This window comes from Plecotus auritus (genome assembly GCF_963455305.1).
Source record: "Plecotus auritus genome assembly, chromosome: 3".
In the NCBI taxonomy this organism is placed as follows: domain Eukaryota; kingdom Metazoa; phylum Chordata; class Mammalia; order Chiroptera; family Vespertilionidae; genus Plecotus; species Plecotus auritus.
In genome coordinates, this window is record NC_137772.1 from 50,285,612 (window position 1) to 50,301,861 (window position 16,250).

Genomic DNA, 16,250 nt, shown 5'->3' on the forward strand with positions numbered 1-16,250 from the left:
GGGACCCTTCAGTCCGCAGGCGGACGCTCTATCCACCGAGCCAAACCTGTTTCGGCGAAACTAGAGCTTTTAGGTTTCTAATGCTAATGGCAAAAAATTTGACTGCACTAAATATGTTTAAAATTTAGCCTTGACAGCTTGAAAAGATAGATGAAATCCAATTTTGCTATTTGAATCATTATTTAAGTTTCTGCTTGGGGTTAAGGTAAGCCTTGAAGCCATCACCTTCATAGATCACCTGCATTGCTCCTGGATGCTAGAAAAATTGGCCCAGCACAGATGATTTATAGGGAATGATATTTCTTGTATATAATGTACATGTCACTAAATTATACCAGGAAATTTAAAAAGAAATAAATTTAGGAAAAAATTAAGTATATAAATAATTTTAGAAATCCTAGACATTAGTAAATAGTTCAGTTTCATTGGGAATCTTCAAACTAAAAGCCCTAAATATAACTTCTTAAGCATCTGCTCAGAAATCTGACTTTTAAAAATTGTTGAAGAGCAGAGAACTGGAGTAGAAATCATACATTGCTATATATGTCAAAAGAATAAGGTTATGCAATTTTCCCCCTCTGGATTGGATATCATAGAGGTTAGAGTCTTGGTTTCCTATGTAAATGTATACAACTCATGTTTAATGCCTAAATACTAAATGAATGACTCAATTTATGCTTCACCATTGAATTAAACATGATAATTATAGACCTTTTCCTTTAACTTAATAATAATAGTCTACTATATGAATTGAGCACATACCCACTATGAGTGAGGCACTGAGGGAAATGAACAGATAAGGAATGCAAAGGATCTGCTTTTAAGGAATTTTGGTTTAGTAGAAGACAGAAAACAGACACTCAGGAAAAGATGGATCATGTTCTAAGTATAGATGTTCCCCTTTCTTACAATGGCTCAACTTACAATTTTTCAACTTTACAATGGTGTGAAAGCAATATGCATTCAGCTGAAGCCATATTTCAAATTTTGAATTTTCATCATTTCCTGGACAAACAATATGAGGTCATACTCTGTCGGGAGGCTGGACAGTGGCAGTGAGCTGCAGCTCCCAGCCAGCCACACCATTTTTAGGGGGAACAATGAGTGCTTCATAGTTATTGTGTTGCCAGCATTTTTTAGATTTTGTGTTTTGTCTTTGCACATCTCATCATATCTACAAAATGCCAATCTGTGTCTCCTGCTTCTGGTGAGAAGAGGAAAGCAATTATTCCTGAGACAAAATTCAAGATAACTGCCCAACTGTAAGTTAATGTGTGTGTTATGAGCTTAATTTAGGCTAAGTTATGATGTTCGGTAGGTTAGGCGTATTAAATGCATCTTTGACTTACTATATTTTCTATTTACAATTGATTTATCAAGATGTAACCCCATCGTACAGCAAAGAGCATCTGTAGTAAATTAATGACCATCATTAAGTAATAAAATCATGCTAAGACACTAAAAAAATAGAGTATTTCCAGCTCTGTTAGTCAGGTTTTTGTTTTGTTTTAAATGGGGGTCATGAAGGCAATTGTATTTGAACTGTGTCTTGAAGAATGAGTAAGATATAAATAAATGTAAATTACTGGGAATTTTTCCACAGAGGTGTATTAGTAAACATGCAAACAGGAGAACATAGGCTATGATGACAATTCATGAAAGACAGATGTGAGACGACTGTGAAGGGAAGTTGGGACCTTGTTTATAATGGGCATTGAGCCAGCAATGTAGAGCCAGAAGTAACACTAGTTCTCCATTTCTCTGAATAGAAACAAAAACACACCACTTTTAGAAGATGAGAGCAGGAGAGCATTTCAGGAAACAATTTACTGTGTCTATTAGCCAATCAATGAGTCTTCTTTTATAACCTGCAGGGGAGTTGTATGATTGAAACAGTGCTCTGGTCATGCTAGAAACATTGCAGAGAGGAGCAGTGAAGCAAGAAGGCCATAAAGATGCTATAAGAGCCTAATCACCACATCTTAAGATAAGTGAAATGAGGACAAGGGATTTTTAGATCTATTTGTATAAAAAAATGAATAAAACTTGGAAAGTGATTATTGTAGATCTTAGAAATAATTCCAAGAAAAGTAATGACTCCATGAATAAAATACACAGATCTAGAGAGACAACTGGAAAGGTCAATACAAATGGAAATCCCCACCACATTGTTTCTTATGGGGAAATCAATTTTGGGGCTAAGTGATTGCTGAAGGAAAATAGTTGTAGTCATCAGTACAGCTATGTGTGAGCAGGCTTCTTACAGAGTTTATACAGGATGAGAAGAGTCATATCCAAAGGCTATATGCTTAGTGCATTCTCCCAATTAATTCTATAAATAATCCAGTAAAGGGCAAGGGCATGAGTTTTCAGATAATTAAAAAGATAAAGAAAGATGGAGTATAACTAAATTCAATACAATTTTAAAAAGAAACATTAGTAGTTATATGAGGTACAACAGAGAGATGGACAAGTCAGGACTGGTAGTCAAGCATTCTAACGTATAGTAGTGAGGCAATGGTGGGATTTTAAGAGTGCAGTTTTCAGAAATTGAAGAATTCAGGCATGACAAGGTATCAGTTTTGTTTTTTCTCCATTCAGTCATTCACAACATATTTGTGAAGAACTGCCAATGAGTTTTAGGTATTGGGGATATGGTTGTGAATAAGAATTCCTTCTCTCATGCTTCTTACATGCTAATGGGGAAACTGTCAATAAACAAATATATAGTAAGTGGTTATGAATAATAAATAAACATAGGAAAGGATGGAGATAGCTATGGGATTTATAGTCCCCAACTTAAAAGGAGATGCTTTTCTTCAGCCATCTCTCAATGCCCCACCCTGGAGTCAGAAACAAACATGACCACAGGCTTGTTTCATCAATTAAAAAATTGCAAAATGGCATTGGAGAGGATCACTCCTTAGTCTTGCCCTTTCTCACAGAGGATCACTCCTTAGTCTTGCCCTTTCTCACAGAGCGCAGTCTCACAGAGCGCAGTCCTCAGGACTCTGTTCTTTAGTTTATATGTGAGAGTAGTCTTTCTGCAAAAATTTAACAACTTTGTAGATGCTGTGAAGTGAGTAGCAAAATAAAATTGCAGAATATATTGGCAGTACCCAAATACCTTTTTGCCTTTGTCTGTCTTAAACAGATCTGGAAGAAGACCAAGTTATTTAATTTTAAATTACTAGTAGCCTTAGATATATTAAGGGCCCAGTTAACAGAATATGCACTTGCCTCCTACTGACATGGCTTGAGCATATTCTCAACAAAATTCAATGAAATTAACAAATATGAAACCTTCTGTAACGATATATGGTTCCATGTTGGGAGAGTTATAGACCTCAGCATGCACAAATAAGAAATTCCTAAGCAGGCTTTGATTTAATTTAATACTTTCACAAGTTCAGGTTGTTTATTTGAGTAAGTATCACAGTTCAAGCACAGTCAAAGCGAGGCATTGGGGAGAAGGCCCTTTCACTATCTTGATTAGCTTTGCACTATTTTCTTTCATATATGTGTGTATATCATATAATATATATATATACATACATATATATAATTGATTTTAGAGAGGAAGAGAGAGAGATAGAAACATCAATGATGGGGAGAGAATCACTGATGGCTGCCTCCTGCACGCCCCCTACTGGGGATTGAGCCCCACAACCCAGGCATGTGCCCTTCACTGGAATCAAACCTGGGACCCTTCAGTCTGCAGGCCGACGCTCTATCTACTGAGCCAAACCAGCTAGGACTGCACTATTTTCTTTTTTTTAAATATATTTTATTGATTTTTTTACAGAGAGGAAGGGAGAGGGATAGAGAGTTAGAAACATTGATGAGAGAAACATAGATCAGCTGCCTCCTGCACACCTCCTACTGGGGATGTGCCTGCAACCCAGGTACATGCCCTTGACCGGAATCGAACCTGGGACCTTTCAGTCCGCAGGGCGATGCTCTATCCACTGAGCCAAACTGGTCAGGGCCGCACTATTTTCTTAAAATGAAAATATCTGTAAACACGGAAGGTAATTAAAATTGCCTTATATACTGTTTAGTGGAAGGTATGTAATGACATTCTTCCTTTATTTAAAACCACCTTTGGTATTAAATGTTGTCCTAACTAAAAAGTAATACACCAGAGTGACTTTTATTACAGATGATAATTTATGAAATATGTAGCCAATGCAATTGATGTCAGACTTTTATCCACAAGCGTTATTTACTTCCATTTTGCTCACTATTTACTAAGGTTTGTTATAGCAGTAGTCCCTATCTCAACTGACATTCTGCCTGTTTATATTTTTTAAAGTGGTTTTGTTTCTTTATTCTCATAGAGCACTGGAGCTAATTACAGCTGCTCGCTCTTCTATTTCAACCCTCAATGCTCTCAGTTTTCTCTGGGTTTTGCTTTCACTGACAGTCACAATATTTTTTTTCCATTTTGTGTCTGATCCTCTTTTATATACAGCCAGGAGAGGAGCATCCTATGCCGCAGAGAATGAAAAGGCTTTTAGAACTAATTTTCATTTTCTGTGCAATGCCCATGGCATTCTCAGAGTGTGTGATGTGCTATCATCAGGCTTTGATTATGCAATTGAAATGCAAAAAGTTTAAAAGCTCAGCTTTATTGGCCTTATCAGCAGTTTGCACTCTTCCAAAAGCTCTTTTAGAACAAATACATGGTCAATTTTGGTCAAAAATTACTACATGTTTTAGGAAAAGGATTCTAATAGATGATACTTAGAGAGGAACTGGCATTTTGAAATGTTATAGCCTATTTTATACCAATTTTATTAAGTTTTTTTCCAATTAAAAACTGTATAATTTGAATATGATTGGAATTTGGGAAAAGTACCCAAATGTACCTTTTTTTTTCCTCAATTTGCCAGCAAAGACTTAGAGGAATAGATCTTTATAAACATATCCTATATAGAGGGAAATGGAGTGAAAACTGGCTGCTCATATTTTTTCACCTGTAAGACTTCTTCTTTGAGTAAGCTATTCTGCACTGGAGTGGACCTTGAATAACTAAAGGGCAAAGCAATCTAGCCTGCCTCAGGAAGAACCTAAAAATTTGTGTGTGTGTGTGTGTGTGTGTGTGTGTGTGCGCGCGCGCGCATGTACATGCTCACGTAATTCTAGACTAGTCCAGAAGAGACTTCAATAAAAATGCAGAATCAGAGAAACTTCAACTGGAATTTATGAATCTTGTAGTTGCTTCCTTAAGAAAAGAGTAGAACTAAAAAAATGAGCTAGTGAAAAATGTGAGTTGCTATATTTTTTTCTTCCTCTACTGATTCAGATATTGCTTGGAGCATATAGAAGCTGATACAGGGTAAAAGACTGGACTATACCAAAATAAAGGATCGTTTTATTTCTTTTTTACAATTGAGACTTTGATATTCACATTAAAATGATATTGGGCCCTGGCTGATGTGGCTCCGTGGCTGGGCATCATCCAGTGCACTGAAAGGTTGCCCATTTGATCCCTGCCAGAGCACATGCTGGGGCTGCAAGCTCCATCCCCGGTGGGGAGAGTGCAGGAGCCAGCCGATGGATGCTTTGCTCTCACATCCATGTTTCTTTCTCTCTTTCCCTTTCTAAAAAATCAATTAAAAACCTTTTTAAAAATGATATCATGGCCATTTCAGAAATGGGAGAGTACATGCTGAAAAACAGAATTACTATCTAGCTTATCCTATATAATAAAAGCCTAATATGCAAATTGTCCCCTCGTGTGGCCGTTCAGCCAGGAGTTTGACCAGAAGACCAGGAGTTTGACTGCTCACTGTGATGTGCGCTGACCACCAGGGGGTGGCGTGGAACATGGCAGGCATAGCGATGCATCACTGGCAGTGGGTTGCAGTGAAGGTGCTGCCAGCCCCGATGGGAGGGGGACCATGGCGGTATGGTGGAGCAGGTGAGTGGGCAGTGCCAGGCCAAGGTGAGTGTGAGTGGTGACCCAATCACCCTGCCAATCGCCCCACAGACAGGAACCAGCAGCAGCGGTGGGGGGCGGGGCTGCCACTCGGGTCCCAGTCACTGAGGGAGCCGGGTGGGGGGCCAGGCCCCGATCCATCGCCCTGCAGGCGGGATGGTGGAGCAGGTGAGGGGGCGGCACCAGGCTAAGGCAGGGTGCCAGGTGGGGCTGCAGGGCTGGAAGGGTGGGGGCGTGAGCTAGGGCCTGATATCTGCAGGCCACCCCAAGGGATCCCACCTGTGCACAAATTCGTCTGTATATATAAAAGCCTAAGTGACTGAATGAATGAAGACCGAACAACTGGTCGCTATGATGTGCACTGACCACCGGGGGGCAGACGGTCAATGCAGGAGCTACCCCTTGGTGGTCAATGTGCTCCCACAGCAGGAGCACCGCTCAGCTGACAGACAGGAGCCAGACACAGGGCTCACGGTTGGCTGCCGTAGCCCGGAGACTGCAGTGGAGCGGCAGCGAGCCTACCGAGTGGCGGTGGTGGGCACAGCACCGCCGGGATGAGCAGGAGTGGCAGGCAGGACCAACAGGTGGCATTGGACTGCCGGTTTCAGCCCAATCCCCACAGGCTAAGCCGAGGGACCCCATGCACCGAGCCTCTAGTTTTCATATAAGACATCATGTCCTTAGATCTTAGAAGAACACATGACACGTTTTTACAGGATAGATTAAGTACCCTTGGGAATAATAGTGATCAAGTTACCCTCCCTCAACCATGAATATAAACTGCCATATTAGATTAGCAATATTGACCTCACTACCTTAGGTTCTACTCATGAAAATGAGATCTGTATGTGACAAAGTCCTAGCACCAAGGAAACCTGGGGGAGAAAATGAACTGCAGATTCCTTACAGAATGAAAGATCAAAAGATATGTTCCATTTAACTTTAAACCAGAGAAATTCATCTGTCTGCCCCAGTGCCTGGTGTCAATCAGTGACTCAGCTTTAACTGGATTATGGTTAAGCCGGAATGGTCATGCAAGAGAGGATTTCAGACGACCAGTCTCTGAAGAGATTGCTATTCTAAGACTCAACATGAAAGAGAAAGGTTTTTGCTGCATAGCAAAGAAATCTCGTTCACCTTTCAAGATATAGCAAAAAGAACTGTACACCGTATTTGTTATACTCACACACAAAAATAGGACAATTATTAGAAATGTGACACAAATGGATAGATATTTTGTTTCTTATTCTTACTTCTTTCTAAGGATTTGTGACCTTTCTCTTCCTCTTAATTTGATTAGTATAATTTAAACTAAGATTTCCATAGGCTGTGGAGTTAAGCAAACTGGTGATAATCTAAAGTCTCAATGTAAAGCTATAGCTTTTATAGTTATAACCAGTTTATTATGGAATTCCAACTCATTGAGATATAGAGGAAACTTTTTTTTCAGTAACTATCTGCTACCTATGCTTTGTTGATCTCCCTTTTCCACTGATTGGTCCATTTCTTTGCAACAATTTAGTCAAATTCCTGTAACTTTTTATTTGTACCAGTTGTTAGAAAAGTCTCAATTTTGTTATTAAAACCCAGTCCAATTCATCACAAAAGTTTAATATGTCAATTTCAATGTTATGGTTCACTTTGAAAAATGCAGATTCAGTAAATCACATTGAGATTCATACACGTTTAATGGCATCATGTGAGAAGTTGATCTTGTGGTACAAGTAGAAATTACAGATAAAATAATGTCTAAATTAAAAATATTTTTATTTTAATCTTCACATAAAACCAATGAAATAGATTAAGTCTGCATATTTTCTGTTGGTTAGTTGCAATTTGGTTTTTCACTTTTATTGCAGAAGAGAAATTTAATTTAGAGCATACATTGACTCTACATGAAATAAGTCAAGAGATGAGAAATTTCAAGATTTGTGACTCCTTTGACCATAATTACATATAAAATCTTTGAAACATGAATAAGTTTCTTTCTTTAAGCAGAGTGTGGGGAGAGTTTAAATTGATATTGTTTGAATTTATATATATTATATATATTGACTACATATGTTATACCTAATTTTATAGTGAATTAATGAGACTGACATGTCAACCTTTTAGGTATGATTTAATTTTATTATGAATACTTAGTATATAAAATATTAACTGTATAAATATTTTAAAACTGGTAACTTTTTGACTTATTTAAAAGTATTTGAAAAAAATAATTATTTTCTAATAGAAAGCTGGTCGAATATTAACATTTTTATCCTAGTTGTGGGAACATCCATGAGATGGAAAGCATGCTGACCTGTGTTCTGGATCATGGGTTAAACAGGAAAATAGATGAAGGATAACTAGAGATCATGGTGAGATTGAAGTGCCATCTGTGTATCTCCGCAGCGTCTGTCATCGTGGCATCTGGGCGTGACAGGGAAATATGCCTGTGCACATTTGCAGCACAGCTTTGAGGCTCAGAGTCCTGGTGACCTCAAAGATCTGAGGACTTGGAGTGGTTTTATGGATTTCCCTTTCCAGTCTGTGGCTCAGCTTCCAATATATCTCATTAACAAATAGTAATCAAATAATAGTTTTCAGTTGGCTGCTTATAATAAAATAATCCTCTCCACTTTATGGCTTCTACTCAGAAAAAAAGTGCTAAATGCCAGAGTAGAACTATAGCTTGTGTTTATAGTCTTTTTGCATATAAGGAATGCAACTGTGACTGATGTTTATAGCTAAGCCTTTTAATTAAATAACGGTCTTTCTTTGAACAGTGAAAAAAAATTGGAAGGTAATTTGTGTTCATTAAAAACATTGCCTTATTTTCTTCCAAACACTCCAGTGTTTTCTTCTAAAAGAAAAGATGTTGTTTTGTCATCTTCTTCTGATTCAGCATCTTAATTATTTCACTTTAATGGAAGAAACTCTGATAGCAAAAAGTAACTGCTTATTAAAACAGCTCATTTATCAGTGACTCTTTATAATCAGTTCAATTGGATTATGATTTAGGTTATAATGCCTGCAGCATTGTTGCCTTATTAAAGGGCAATCATCAGGAATGACTTGTGTTTGTATTTTGACCTTCCTTCTAAACATTTAACCATCTTCCAAAAAGTGCACTAATAAAAGTACGGGTGAAATTCATTTGAGCACTGTGTAATGAAGAGGATTATATAAAAGCATCTACCTCCACAATACCTAGCTCATAGCCTATCTCTTTATTTCCTTTTCCCCATTTCTAGATATTGAGAATTTCGAATTTTTAAAATCCTATCTAATAAAAGAGTAATATGCAAATTGACCGTACCTCCTATACACCAGCAAGCCAGGCCCACCAGCCAATCAGGAGCAAGTATGCAAATTAACCCAATCAAGATGGCTGCCCACGGAGCGAGCAGGAGGCTTTGGTTTCCCCAACAATGGAGGAAGTCAAGCTTCCTGCACACCCTGGCCAGCCCAGGCCTCTGCTCAAGGCTACAAAGTTTCAATTATAGAAGATAAATAAATCCCAGATACCAGGGCCTCCACTTGGGTTACTGGGGGGCGTGGCTGGCCTGCAAACCACCACAGGCCCCTCACCCAGGCCACCCCACACCCCAAGGGAACCCCCACCCTGATCCGGGACACCCTTCAGGGCAAACCAGCCGGCGCCCACCTGTGCACCAGGCCTCTATCCTATCTAATAAAAGAGTAATATGCAAATTGACCATCACTCCAACACACAAGATGGCTGCCCCCATATAGACACAAGATGGCTGCCACAAGATAGCCAGCAGGGGAGGGCAGTTGGGAGGGACCAGGCCAGCAGAGGAGGGAAGTTGGGGGAGACCGGGCCTTCAGGGCAGGGCAGTTAGGGGTGACCAGGCCTGCAGGGTAGGGCAGTTATGGGCAATCAGGCTGGCAGGGGAGCAGTTAGGCATCAATCAGGCTGGCAGGGGAGTGGTTAGGGGGTGTTCAGGCTGGCAGGCAGAAGCGGTTAGGGGCAATCAGGAAGACAGGCAGGCAAGCAGTTGGGAGCCAGCAGTCCTGGATTGTGAGAGGGATGTCCGACTGCCTGTTTAGGCCCGATCCTACTGGAATTGGGCCTAAACGGGCAGTCAGACATCCCTCAAGGTGTCCCAGATTGGAGAAGGTGCAGGCTGGGCTGAGGGACACACACCCCCATGCACGAATTTTGTGCACCGGGCCTCTAGTATTTTAATAAAATAATTGACATATATTATTGTGTAATTTTAAGGTGTACAACATTTTTATTTGATACATTTATATATTACAATATGGTTACCACTGTAGCATTAGCTAATGTCTCTAACATGTCAAAATAAGTATCAATTTTTTATGTGGTGGGAACAAGTAATCTAGTTTCTTGATGTTTATAAAACAATATTGTTGACTATAATCTCTAGAACTCCAGGACTTATTTATCTATTAGTTATAAGTTTGTACCCTTATACTGTATCTCCTCAATTCCTCCCATCTCCTAACCTTCGTTTTCAGGATTTTTTAAAATTCTAGATATAAATGAAATCATACAGTATTTGTCTTTCACTGTCTGACTTATCTCAGCATAATACCCTCAAGTTCATCCATGTTTTATAAATGTCAGGATTTCCTTCTTACTTATGACTAAATAAGATTCCATTGGTTGAACACATTTAATTGAATACCTCCCATGTTGAAGACACCCTGGGAAGTTCTGTAGGGAATACGAAGATGAATCAGGCACTAAAAAGTATGTGGGGAAGATGGACATGGAAAACCTTCTTGAACAGAGATAACATGCCTTTTCTTTGTGTAACCTCAGAAAACTAGCATAGTACATGATCAATATTTGGTACTCAAAAATTGATTGATTCAATAAGTTCAATTTGTAAGAAATAATAATAAGTGGAACCATAAACAATATACTGTAAACCCTAAGTTAATACATTTTATTTGAAGAACAAAGGTATTGAAGGGGTGGTATTTCTTTAGGGTCTTAAAATATTGGTAAATTATGATAGGGGAATAGGGCATAGAGAATATGTAAAAAGACCTATATATGTATATGGTAGTATTGCACTAGGAGTGGTTGGGCTTTTTGGCATGAATGTTGCATGTGTGAGGAAAGACTCAGTGAGAGTGAATCTGGAATGTCAGGTTCAAATCAATAACTTGAAGACCTCAAACTTTTTTGCATCCCACATCTCTTAAAAAAGAAAGAATAATGGGCCGTGTGCATGTACTCTTTAAACTTGACTCCCATTTTTCCTATTAAAGCTGAGTTGTTCTTTCTATGCCTTGTTATGTTTTTATGTTTGTTCTCACTTTTACATAAGTAGTGACCTTGTTTTTAGTCTATCTCCAGTGCCCAGAAAAATCTTTGGTGCAAACTATGAACTCAACAAATATTTTTAAATCGCTGAATATGTAAGTAATTCCACATGATTCTATATGAAATTGTCAGCTATTGAAGATTTTTTGAGTAGAGAAAAGACATCTCACCTCTGTTTCATTAAAGTCACCTTAAAAGTTGGCTTGAACACATCTACCCATTGAATTGCATTTGTTCTCATAAACTCATATACCAGTTATTATGGATGAACTGAATTGTCTATTATCAAAGATTAATCTTTCTATTTCCCATTTGCCTATCCAAGGTCATTGCTCTAAAAATATTTCCTTCATTCAATTTTGACCTCTCTTTGGACCATTTCCATTGGCAAGCAAACATGCTGTTATTTTCCCATCTTATAAAAGCAACATAGCATACAGGTATCTTGACTCTATTTCTTCTATAACTACTTTCAGTGGCATTTTATAGAGTTGGACACTATGTTTTTAAGATAATTTCTTCCTTTGGCTTGTGGGCATCATATTCCCCTTTATTAGTTCCTTCTCAATTTCATTATCTTCATCCTTCTTATCCCTCTAATATATTAATTTTGGAGTGCTTCAAGGCTCAGTTCTTATATCACTTTTAACACTCATCCCTTTGGTAAGCCCGTCCAATATTATGACTTTTTATACCAATCCTACATTAATGACTCCTAAAGTTACACGCAGCCAGAAACTTTTGTATGAAATTAAGACTTGTGTGTCTGATGGCCTTGGCAATATCTCTTTATTGCTGTCTAGGGAACATTTCCAGTATCTCCAATTAAATATAATCTAAACTAAAACCTGTTATTCCCATCCTTTCAAAGTTCACCATCTTAGTAAAAGTCAACAAAATAGTTTTAGTTGGTCAAGTTGAAGACTTTAGAATCATTCCTGATTTTCTTTTACACCTTTCATCCTATCCATAAACAAATAATGTTGGATCTACCTTCAAGAATATTTCTTACCTCTCTGCTACCATCTTTCAAAAACTGATAATTAGAATAGTTTCATAATTTGTATTATTTTACCTATCTTTACTTTGCCTCCTTAGTCAGTTCTCATCCCCACAACTAAAGTGAACCTTAAAAATTGAAGTCAAATCATATTACTTCTATGCCAAAATCTCCCAATGGATTTCCATCTCACTCAAAGAAATAGTCAAAATCTCTACACAATCTAGCACCCATCATTTTCTCTTCCCTGTTTTCATCTATCACCCTATTATCTCTTCCAGTTTTTCCACACTCCTAATTCCTAACACACCAGGCATGCTCTTGTCTCTGAGAAAGAATAATAGAGAAACAGAACCACAATGAGTAATATAAAATAAGGGATTTATTATAGGCACTGACCATATGCAGTTGTATTTGTTAGTCAATTGAGTTACAGTCAAGTTGGTGGCATAGGTAAATGAAGTACTTGAATTATAACTAAACTACACCCATCATTCAGAAAAACCTGAAATCTAGCTGAACACAAGTCCTACAAATAAGGATATAAAGAAGAAGCCACATGAGGAGTAGGAGGGGTAGAGATACAGAATGAGCTGGGTCCACACCCACATGTGGTGGATAAAAGGATAAAAATTGGGAGAAATATCTCAGGTGGAGTTTCCCCCCTGAGAAGCAAGAGATCCAAGCTCCACACCAGCTGCCCCAGCCCTCCCCCCACCCCCCACCGCCCCACACCAGGGTTTCAGTGTGACTAAAAGAAGTCCCCATACCTTCTGGCTGTAAAAATCAGTGGGGATTGTGGCTGAGTGAGATGGAGGGCTGCTGGAGTCCCAGGAGTTCTTCTTAAAGATCCTCACAAGAACTTATTCAGACTCAGTTTCTCTAAACTCAAGCACTGAAGCAGCAGCTAGAAAGACACCAGGGACACATGGGGAGGAACTAAATTGTCTGAGACAATTGGGTGAGAGCTGGAGGGGCAGCTTTCTCCTTAAACAGATGTGCTAGAAGACACCATTGTTCCTTTTCTTGGCCCTTCTCTCACAGAGTCAGCCAGCAGGGGTCATATCTGATTCTGCATCAACCTGATTAACACTATTTGCCCCACCATGGTGATTCCCTGAAACCAAACCCCACCAAAGTTGCTGGCTCATAGAAGCTGTTTTGTAATGGCTTTTCCATATGAATGACTTATCTTGGCTTATGCTTCAGACTTTCCTAAAATCTCTCAGAAAAGCAGCATCTGGACTCACCATGCCCAGTACCTCTCAAAGTGTTCCCAGGCCCAGCACTAGTGACAACCAGTCTTGTTTTCCAGCTTGGCCTTTTTTGGGCACCTCAAAGTCCAGCACAAGTAGCAGCTATCTGAATATCACGTTGTAGCTCATACTGGGTAGACTTGGGCAGAACACAGGTGACCTTGGTTGCATCTCCACAAGTAACACACTCAAGGGGTGGACTCAGTGGGCATCAGAGCCCCACTGAAAGAAGTCCTACTCCATGAGGTGGGCTCCTGAATAGCTGGTCCTCCACAATGGTCACAGCCAATCCTTGTAGCAGATTGGCCTGGAGGCAAATCCCTCACACTGCTGTGCCAACAGCAATCAAGGCTCAACTACAACGGAAGGATGTACACAGCCTACATGGAGGAAGGGGATGCACCTGGAGTACCCAGCTTGGGTGATCAGGAAGATTGTGCCACTGGACTCTATAGAATACCTACTACATAAGGCCATTCTACCAATACAGAGAAACCGACATAGGAAGTCTGCTAAAATGAGAAGCAAAAAAACATGCTCCAAGTGAAAAAATGAAGAAAAAAAAAAAAAAAAAAACCTCTGGAAAAAGAACTTAATAAAATTGAGACAAGCAATCTACCAGATGCAGAGTTCAAAACACTAGTTATAAGGATGCTCAGTGAATTTAGAGGAGGAGAGATGAACTTAGTGAGAACATCAACAAAACATAAAAACATAGAAGTGGAATTAGAAAAGATAAAAAAGAACCAATCAGAAATGAAGACACAATAACTGAAACAAAGAATACATTGCAAGGAATCAACTGTGGAATAGATGAAGCAGAAGATTAAATCAGAGATTTTAAAGATAAGAAAACAGAAAACAATCAGAACAGCAAAAAGAATCTTAAAAAATGAGTGTAGTATAAAGAACCTCTGGAACAACTTCAAGATTACCAACATTGGCATAATGGGGGTGCCAGAAGGAGAAAAGAGAGAGAGAGCAAGAAATTGAAACCTATGTGAAAAAATCACAGAAAATACCCCTAACCTGGTGAAGGAAATAAACATACAAGTCCAGGAAATGGAGAGAGTTTCAAACAAGATGAACCTAAAGAGCCATATGCCAAGACACATCATAACTAAATGCCAAAGGTTAAAGACAAAGAGAGAATCTTAAAAGGAGCAAGAAAAAAGCAGTTAGTTATCTACAAGGGACCTCTCATGAGACTGTCAGCTCATTTCTCGACAGAAACTTTGCAGGCAAGAAGGGATTGACACAAAATATTCAGTGATGAAAAGCAAGGACCTACAACCAAGATCATTCTACCCAGCAAAGCTGTCATTTAGAATCAGGGGATAAATAAAGATCTTCCCAGACAAGAAAAAGCTAGAGGATTTCATCACCTCCAAACCAGTATTATAAGAACTGTTAAAAAGTATTTTTTAAGACTTTTAAGATTACCTCTCACACTTAAGTTAGACATGGCCATTGACCTGCTGTGACCAATGAAATATGAGCACATATGAAGTGTGTCAGTTTCTAGTAGGAGGATTTAATTGTAGGCAATTGGCTTTAAATTTTTTTCCCCAGGTGGTGCTTGTAGTAGCAAGGGCTTAGATGGAGCCTCCATGAGCCTAGGGCTTTGAGTGAACAATCAGCTGAATCTTATACTGCTCCATTTGGACACTGAGGGCAAGTGGTATATAAATATTTGTTGTATTAAGCCACTGAGAATAGATGGTGTCTGTTATTGCAGCCTAACCTAGCCCATCCTGACTAATAAAGATGATGATTTGTAGTGCTTATATACTAAAGAAGAACCATCTCAGAATATGCAGTCTAAAGTCACTTAGTATCTTATAATAAAATTCATACAGTGAGGAAGGGACCACAGATCCACAGATGGTGGGCCAAATTCCTTGATGGTTGGTATTAAGAGAACAAGTGTTAAGCCTAGGGAGAATGTGTGGGTAGCCATCTGTCTTTGGCCATGTGGACATGATAATGTTCCAGGTCTTTGGGCAAAAGCAGAAAAGAGATGACAGCTTTCAGCTCAACAGATAATCTCAAGCTGCCAAGCTGTTTTTGCTCTATTCCTTATTTCTCTAAGAAACCTTTGGATCCATTGTTCTCAATTATCAACAAATAACTATTGTAAACATAAATTTATTTTTATCTTATTGCTTGCAATAAATGTTTTGGAGCATTTGATTAGCCTGACCATGCATGTTTGATGAAAAATGTGCACTGTTAAGATAATGTTACAAAACTCTTAGCATATTTAATTTACTTTATGTTGAAAAAGCAATACAATATTGTGGGAATTACCCTAAAACTGTTTCATACAAATATGAATATTAAGTACATTTAGAATATGCTTAATTGCTTTATTTTAAATAGTAACATTTAAAATGATTATTAATTTAATAGAAACTATTAATGACTAGTGCTTCACAATTATTGCTGAGAGAACTGGAATGTTTGTTAATTCCATGCTACCATATAGTCTTTAGGATAATGCAATTTTATTTTTTTCAGACTAAACTAATGTGCATGTATAAAGTAGTATAATACAGCACTAACTGGTTTGGCTCAGTGGATAGAGCGTTGGCCTGCAAACTGAAGGGTCCCGGGTTCGATTCTGGTCAAGAGCATGTACCTTGGTTGTGGGCTCCATCCCAGGAGGTGACATGGAGGAGACAGCTGACTGATGTTTCTCGCTCATTGATGTTTCTAATTCTCTCTCCCTTCCTTTCT